Below are 7,554 nucleotides of genomic sequence, written 5' to 3' on the forward strand. Positions count from 1 at the left end.
CCTTGCGCTTGCCAGGCAGGCGCTTTTGCCGCTGAGCTAAATCCCCAGCCCCTACACTGCGTATTGTGATCTTTAAATTAGTTACTCAGAGTATAAGACATAGCCATTTCATTGTCTAAACAATATTAACACAAACCTTTCTTTTGAATTGACTGAGAGAAATTAGTGGTGTAACTATCTAAAGTATCTTCTGTGCAGATACATATATATATTTTTTGCTTTTCCCTTCCATGTTTTTTCCTTTCTCCCATATCAGTTCCTCCTTACTTTTAAAGTTTCTTCCCATTTTGCAATATCTGTTATGCATTTTAGATCTTATTTACTCTTTCAATTTCTCACACTAGGGAGACAATATGTTTACACGTGAGTGTGATTTATCTCACTTATGAGTATGATCTCAAGTTGTATCTGTTTACCTATAAAAATCTCCAGTTCATCCTTTTTTTCTGAACATAAAAAGAGATACTTATATTTTTCTGACCATAGTGCAATGATTTTTAAATCTTCTTAATCAAGTAACTATGAAAAAAGTACTCCAGAAGATAATGTACAGATGGGAAATGTAATCACTAGATTGCCTTTTGTAATTTTACCCTAACCCTACATTTAGTGTAGGAAACAAACAAAAGACCCTAAGTTGTTACTAACTCAAGAAATCATTTCAGCATACATCTAGCACGTGCATTTCCAGGTTGTACTTCTACAAATTCTGTTACCAGTTTAATCATGAATAACACTCTGTAACAGAGCAAAAGGATCACAGTTACTGCATGTGAGCCTTTCCCCACACCTTCTGATTAAGGCATAATAAAGCTGACAATGCTGTCAGGCTCTGAATCCTCTGACCCCATCCCAAACCTTAGAAGCAAAGACCATGGCCTGTCATACAACTTTGCACAAGCTGTAGTAACCTAAGTTTTATCTTTCTAAGGAAATGGTCAGTTATTTGATAAATTGTGTTTTTGTACCAGGAATTGAACTCGGGACCTTGCACTTGCCAGGCAAGCACTGTGCCACTGAGCTATAATTCACAGCCCCTGGAAAATATTAAAACATTGCTAGCAATCCATTTTCTAGGTTTGTTTACCAAACACCTTATGTAAGAGCTGACTACACAAAAAGTTCTTGTAAAATTTGGTCCACAATTCACTTAAGAGGTTAGAATTTGAAATCTGCAAGAAAAGGAAGTGGGAATCCCTAATTCTAACATGTGATAATCACATTTTTTGTTTTGTTTTATTTTATTTTTTAGGCAGGCTCTCACTATGTAGTTTAGGCTGCCCTTAAATTCATGATGTAGCCCAGGTTGGCTCTGAACTTGCAGCAATCCTCCTGCCTCAGACTCCTGAGTACTGGGATTATATGTGTGCCCACCATGCCCAGTCGTCATGGTGTAACTATTAAAGGGATATAACATGCTCACAGAAGGCACAAACTATAAAAGGAGCAGTCTTTCTAATAAAACAAAGAACTAGCTGAGCACCGTAATAATTAAGATGAAGTTACACCTGAATTCATTGTCTACTCCTGTGACCAAAAAAAAAAAAAAAAAAAAATTAATGTGTTACTCTGTATTTTTTGTCTTACTACATATTTTGTAGCCATTATTTGAGATGTAATTTTGAAAGAGTAAAACTGCCCTAAAAAGGGGCTGGACAGCAGCTATCAAAGCATTGTTCAAGCATGATTCCAAGGGTGCTTTCAGGTTCAGAGTCAGCCTCCTTGTGAGAAATCCTCAGGACTTCATCCAACACTCCTCCCCACATCCGGATGCATCTATTTTCTGGACTCTGCCCAGTTCTTCACCTCAGTCAGGAGCCGGCCGTGCGGAGTGAAGGTGAGTCCGGCTGTCCTGGGCCCAGCTCTCGGCTCTCATCCCGTCTACAGCGACGGTTTCCCCTCTCCAGCATCCTTCAGTACAGGTCTCATTCTTACACTCGGAACACAGAGAAAAGCTCCGCCTGCTGTGCCATCCACGGCCTTGTTCCAACCGTGAAGGTTGTCTTGATTTCTTGGAAACCCGTCCATCAAGAATTTATTGCCGGTGATAATCTAGCAACTCATCTGAAGACAACAATATACAGTGGAACAGCCATTGGTGAATTCCTACCATCTTGTCTAGTGAAACTGTATTACCTCTAATGTATCTAATAATTATTTTGGTATTCTCTTTAATGGTTTGAACAAACTTCCATTCTTGCATCTGGTAATCTGAGCAACGTAGTTGAAGGTAACAATATGGAATATAACAACCACTGTTGATTCCCATCGTTTTGTTTTGAATCCCTGTAGGGCTTTGAATATGCTTGCTTTGTTTTGTTTATGTTTGTGATGTTGGTATGCTGGTATCGCTCTTTTTCTTTCTTTCTTTCTTTTACTACTCTCTTTAAAAGAAAATTAAAAAAAGAATTTATTTCTGGGCCGGGATATAGCTCAGCGGCACCAGTGCCTGCCTGGCAAGCACAAAGTCCTGAGTTTGATTCCTGGTACCAAAAAAAAAAAAAGGTATTCCTTCTGCTGGGCACTGGCAGCCGTTGTGTAACCCTCCTCAGTAACTGACAGTAATCTCCACTGGCACGCCCTTTCGTTCTGTAATGTGCTTACCAATGAGTTCGGCATCGTGTGACCCAGCATATGCCGCGCCTCTGACTGCAGCGGGGAAGGGAGCGGCCGTGGGTGCCCGGGCCCGCTGCCCAGCAGCTGCCAGTGCGTCCTTCTTTAAGGCTGAGTAGCACTCCATTGTATAAAAAGACCATATCTTTTTATCCATTCCTCGGTTGATCGGCATTTGGGTTGTTTCCAAAATCTAGCTAAGAGAAACTGTGCTGCTATAAATAAAGGTACACATGTATCAGTTCCTTTATTCTGTGTCCCAGCACTGAACGACTGTTTTGCTTTCTACTGCTATCAATTTGTCCTTTGGGGCCTTTTTTTTTTTTTTTTTTAGATAGGCACTCCCTCGGTAGCCCAGCCTGACCTGGAACTCTTCCTCCTGCCTCAGCCTCCGCGGTGCTGGCGTGCACCACCATGTCTGGCTCTCGGTATTTCTTATAAATGCAGTCATATTATGCTCTCTGTTATGTTTGACGAGCTCTGTTTAGCAAGACCCTATCTCAAAAAGGAGGAAAGTCTGCAGACAGGTGTATTTATGTAAGGAAGTAAACAAACTTACGGGCTTGGCGGTCCTCTGGCTCCCAGGTGAAGAATCCAAAATGGCGACGCAGGGATGGAGTCACACCTTCCCGGATGCGCGCTTCTGTTAGAAGGCTGAACGGAGGATGCTCGGCGTGTTGGCGCACACCTGTAACCCCAGCACTCGGAGGCTGAGGCAGGAAGGATCCTTGCCAGTTTGAGGCCAGCCTGAGCTACAAAGTGAGTTCCAGGCACCCTGAACTGCTAAGCGCAGCCATGGGGCCTTCGTCTTTCCGCATTCATTAAGTCAAATTTCCGAACCTATTCCTTGGTTCCCTGCAGCCGGGGTGGATGCGTCCGTCTGTTGGCGGCTCTAGATGTCAGTCATCCGTCAGTCATCCGTAGGCACACCCGTAGGCACACCAGAGGCCGGTCTTATACCACAGTAACATACCGCGATGCTAAGGCAAGCACAGCATCAAGGTGCTTGGTTTTGGTGGACTTTTGGTACCGGAGGTAGAACTGGCCCTTATTCAAACCTGTACCGCGCCCGGAGCTCCATCCCCGGCCCTAGTTTCAATTGCACGGGAGGAATAACCATTTTTAGGGAAACCGGAGGCACATCTGAGACCCCCAGGCAGGCTGAGGTCAAAGAACTCTTGGGGAGCGGATCTCTAGTTGGACGGTCCGGCTCACGGGCGGAGGTGAGGTCATCCTGGGACCTGGAAGCACCGAAAGCTACCACAAAAACCTTAGGGGAGAACCGTGGAGTCTGTCCATGAAAAGCCAAGAGCGGCTGTGATTCGGGGTGCAGGGGTTCGGTTAATAAGGCGTCTTGCCGGGCGTGATGGTGCACGCTCTTAATGTGTGCACTCAGGAGGCTGATGCAGGAGGGTCTTTCAAAGTTGAAGAACAGCCTGGGCTACAAAGTGAGCTACAGGCAGCCTGAACTGCATAACGAGATCCAATCTAAAAAAAAAAAAAAAAAAAAAAAAGACCAAAAGAAATTTTTTTTTACATGACTAAAGACCCCACTTGGTCTAATTGCTCCAGTACGTCCAGACAGGCATTAGTCGCCTAGGTGGGCTACCAGGGCTCTAAACCAATCCCTTCCCCAAAATGCTTTTTTTCTTTCCATATATCCCGCCTACATGACTGGTTCCCCTATTGGGTTATTAGCTGATTAGCCAAATTTGACTCACATTTCTTTCTGGTGTTTTTTTTTTTTGGTACTGGGAATTGAACTCAGGACGTTGAGCTTTCGAGACAGGAGCTGCGCCACTGAGCTAAATCCCCGGCCGGCCGTCACCCTTGGAATCCTGCAGGCTGACGGCGCCGACTGTGACTCTGCAGAGTAAGTGTCCCCTCGCGAAGGCCTCGGTGGCCACCGTGCGGACATCGGGAGCTAGTCTCTCTCTTTTTTTTTATTTCCTGGGAGACTCTCCCGATTTCTTCCTTCGGTTCGCAACTTCATCGAGTGTTGTGGGACCCCAGACCGGGCACACGTGACATCTAACAGGGCAAGAGGTATGTATTTTCTCTGCTGAGTGCTTTCAGGTACCCCAAAAAGGACCAAGGAAAAAGGACCAAGGACCAAGGACCAAGGACATGATCGCTCTTTCTGTGCTGAGCGTATCACTGGCTCCCCCTTGAACATCACTGCTTTTCGAAATAGCGTAAGCCGAGCCTGAATAATGAAATAGGAAACTTACATGTGTACCTGGGACAGAAAAGCCCTAGCTTCACACACGCACTCGCACGGGCAGGTGGCAGTGCCATTGGCTGCCCAGGCTCCGCATCCCGGCCGAGGGGCGCAAGCGCAGTGCGACGCCCACGGGCGCAGTGACGCAAGAGGCGGAGCCAGCGGCGCCGGCACCTGCAGGATGCAGAGCTGCTGCCATTGAGCACTGCGCAATTGACTGCTGAGGGAGCTGCAGACATCGCCCTCGTATTAAAACTGATTTTGCTCAGCTGCGTTACTTGCCGCGACACCACTGCCGAATGCCGCGCACCAGGCGTTTGTAAGGAAAAGCGGTGTTTGAGGACGCGAGAGTTCATTACGAATCTCAGCTTGGGGCAAGGAGCCTGGTTTACCCAGATGGACCCTAAATCCAACCACTAGCGCGCTTACAGAGGAGAAGCCAAGGGATATTTGAAAGGTGCTGAAGAGCGGAACGCCATGAAACCACTGTGGCAGACCCCGGAGTAAAGGGCTGCAGCGACAGATGGCGCCGGCAGCGGCCCGACGCAGCCAGGGCCCCCTCCAGGCGCCTGCACAGGTGTCCAGCGCTGCGGACATCCTGACGCCCACCGCGGACCCCTGACCTGCGGAACTGCCGGGGGTGCGCCGCTGCGCGGTAAGTCGCTCGGTTCGAGAGGCTTTCTCCTGGTAGCACGGGGAGCTGGTGCAGGGGCGGGGAGGGATGGAGGAGCCCTTGTGGGTGTTTTCCCAGGAGCGCTGAAAGCGTCATGCCTCAGCCGTGGATGCGCGCGCATGTTCCTGCCGCGCAGTTTGTCCTGGCTGAATCTTGGAAGCAGCCCGAATGCCCATCAGCTGAGGAGTGGGTAAAACGATGTACTTTTCAACAGTGAGGTATTTTCTCAGCCGTAAGGAAAGAGGGAAAAGCAGCTTTTACAGGTAAATGGATGCAACTAGAGAGCATACTCACAAGTGAAATAAATCAGTGTGTAAACACCGTATTGTCTTTTTAAATTTTTATTTTAAAGAGAGTAGTAAATGAAAAAAAAAAAAAAAGAATAATAGCAGCATACCAACATCACAAACAGAAAACAAAGCGAGAACATTAAGAGTGATTCAGGGCTTCAAGACAAAATGATGGGAATCAACCATGGTTGCTATATTCCATATTGTTATCTTCAGCTATATTGCTCAGATTACCAGATGCAAGAATGGAAGATTGTTCCAACCATTAAAGAGAATAGCAAAATAACTATTAGATAAAACATTAGAGATAATGCAGAGTTTCACTGGGCAGGATGGTAGCAATTCACCGGGGTTGTTCCATTGCATATTGTTGTCTTCAAATGAGTTGCTCCAATTAGCAGATACAAGCATGCAAAACTGGTCAGAACATAATACATTTTAAGCATTATCTGTTCCTGGCAATATACCCTCAGACGTCAGCAGTACTTCTTTCTTTTTTCTTCTTTCCCTCATCCCAGTTGTTCCTTCCTTTGAGCAGTTTCTTTCCCTTTCATATCATCTAGTGTACCTTCTGAGTTTTACTTACTCTTTCAGGTTCCTACACCAGGGAGATAATTAAACACGTTATTGTCTCCCTAGGGTAAGAAGCTGAAAGAGTGAATAAAATCTGAAAGGTACAAGAAATATTGCAAAAGGGAAAGAAACTGCTCTGTATGAAAGAATACCTGGCATGAGGGAAAGAAAAGAAAGAAGGAAAGGAAAAAATATGTAGGCATACATAGCTAAGGTAATTGTAAACACCCTGATCCTGTGCAAGAGGAGGGCAGGGAGAGGATGTGCGAGACAGCCCCAGCCTCTGGCAGGTAGCCTGCATCCACTGTAAGGGAGGAGGAAAGGGTCGCTCTCTCCTCTGGTTCTTACTGCTTTTGCTGTCTTGTGCGGCTTGAACTGCTGCCCCTGTGCCACGCCACCCTGCCTTAGAGCCGGGTGATTAGGACTGAAACCTCCACGAACTGTGAACTAAATAAACCTTTCCTTCCTTAATTTTGGGCGTTGGTATTTTGTCTCAGCAATGAGAGAAAAGTAACCACGACATCCTCTGAAAGTATCAGCTCTGGTACCGCAGTAGGGGGACACAAATGTTTGTGTCTCACGGACACTAAATGTAGCCTTTCCCCATGATTATTCAGTCAGAAATCCAAGGTTTGAATTCCAGGTTCCTCAGGAGAAAGAAGAGGAAACCCATCACTGCCCTTTGCTGACGACGCCTCTCTGGAGGGACTTTTGCTTTTCAGTGCTAGGGATTCAATCCAGAGCGTGGTGGTGCTGGACAAGTGGCCTGCCACACCCGCACCCAGCCCTTTTTCTTTTGAGAGAGGGTCTTGAGAAGTTGCACAGGCTGCGCTTGAACTTTCTGTTTTAGTTACTGTTTTTTTTTTTTTTGTTGTTGTTGTTGTTTTACTGGCAATTACACTCAGGTCCTTGTACTTCCAAGCCAGGTGTTGAGCCTTATCCCGGGCCCTGTTTAGTTACTTTTTTCATTGTTGAGACAAAATACCTGACACCCAAATTTAAAGGAGGAAAAGTTTATTTGACTCACAGTTTGTAGAGGTTTCAGTCCATAGTTAGCTGGCTCTAAGGCCGGGTGGCGTGGCAGAGGAGAAGCAGTTTATGGGGGGCAGAGGGCAGGGAAAGCAAATAAGCCACAAGCCTCTTTCTGTCCCTGAGATTTGTCCAGGCAATTTCCAGGTAGCTCT

At 46.2% G+C, this 7,554-nt stretch overlaps 1 protein-coding gene and 1 long non-coding RNA gene across 5 annotated transcripts in view; both read left to right on the forward strand.

Annotated features, from left to right (window-relative positions):
- LOC102013691 overlaps positions 1–2,064 on the forward strand; it is an 8,905-nt gene extending 6,841 nt beyond the window's left edge. Inside the window, exon 5 of the long non-coding RNA XR_259615.2 lies at positions 1,706–2,064. This is a non-coding gene — a long non-coding RNA (uncharacterized LOC102013691). The remainder of the gene's footprint in view (positions 1–1,705) is intronic.
- Positions 2,065–5,036: 2,972 nt separating this feature from the next.
- Ttc3 (tetratricopeptide repeat domain 3) overlaps positions 5,037–7,554 on the forward strand; it is a 131,939-nt gene continuing 129,421 nt past the window's right edge. For 2 of the 4 annotated variants that reach the window (XM_013504664.1, XM_013504667.1), the window contains exon 1: positions 5,037–5,489. The gene's annotated coding sequence lies outside the window, so the exon portion shown is untranslated. The remainder of the gene's footprint in view (positions 5,490–7,554) is intronic. The other 2 variants (XM_013504668.1, XM_013504669.1) reach the window with 1 other exon arrangement.

This window comes from Chinchilla lanigera, unplaced genomic scaffold, assembly GCF_000276665.1.
Source record: "Chinchilla lanigera isolate Chin_1 unplaced genomic scaffold, ChiLan1.0 scaffold00006, whole genome shotgun sequence".
NCBI lineage: Eukaryota > Metazoa > Chordata > Mammalia > Rodentia > Chinchillidae > Chinchilla > Chinchilla lanigera.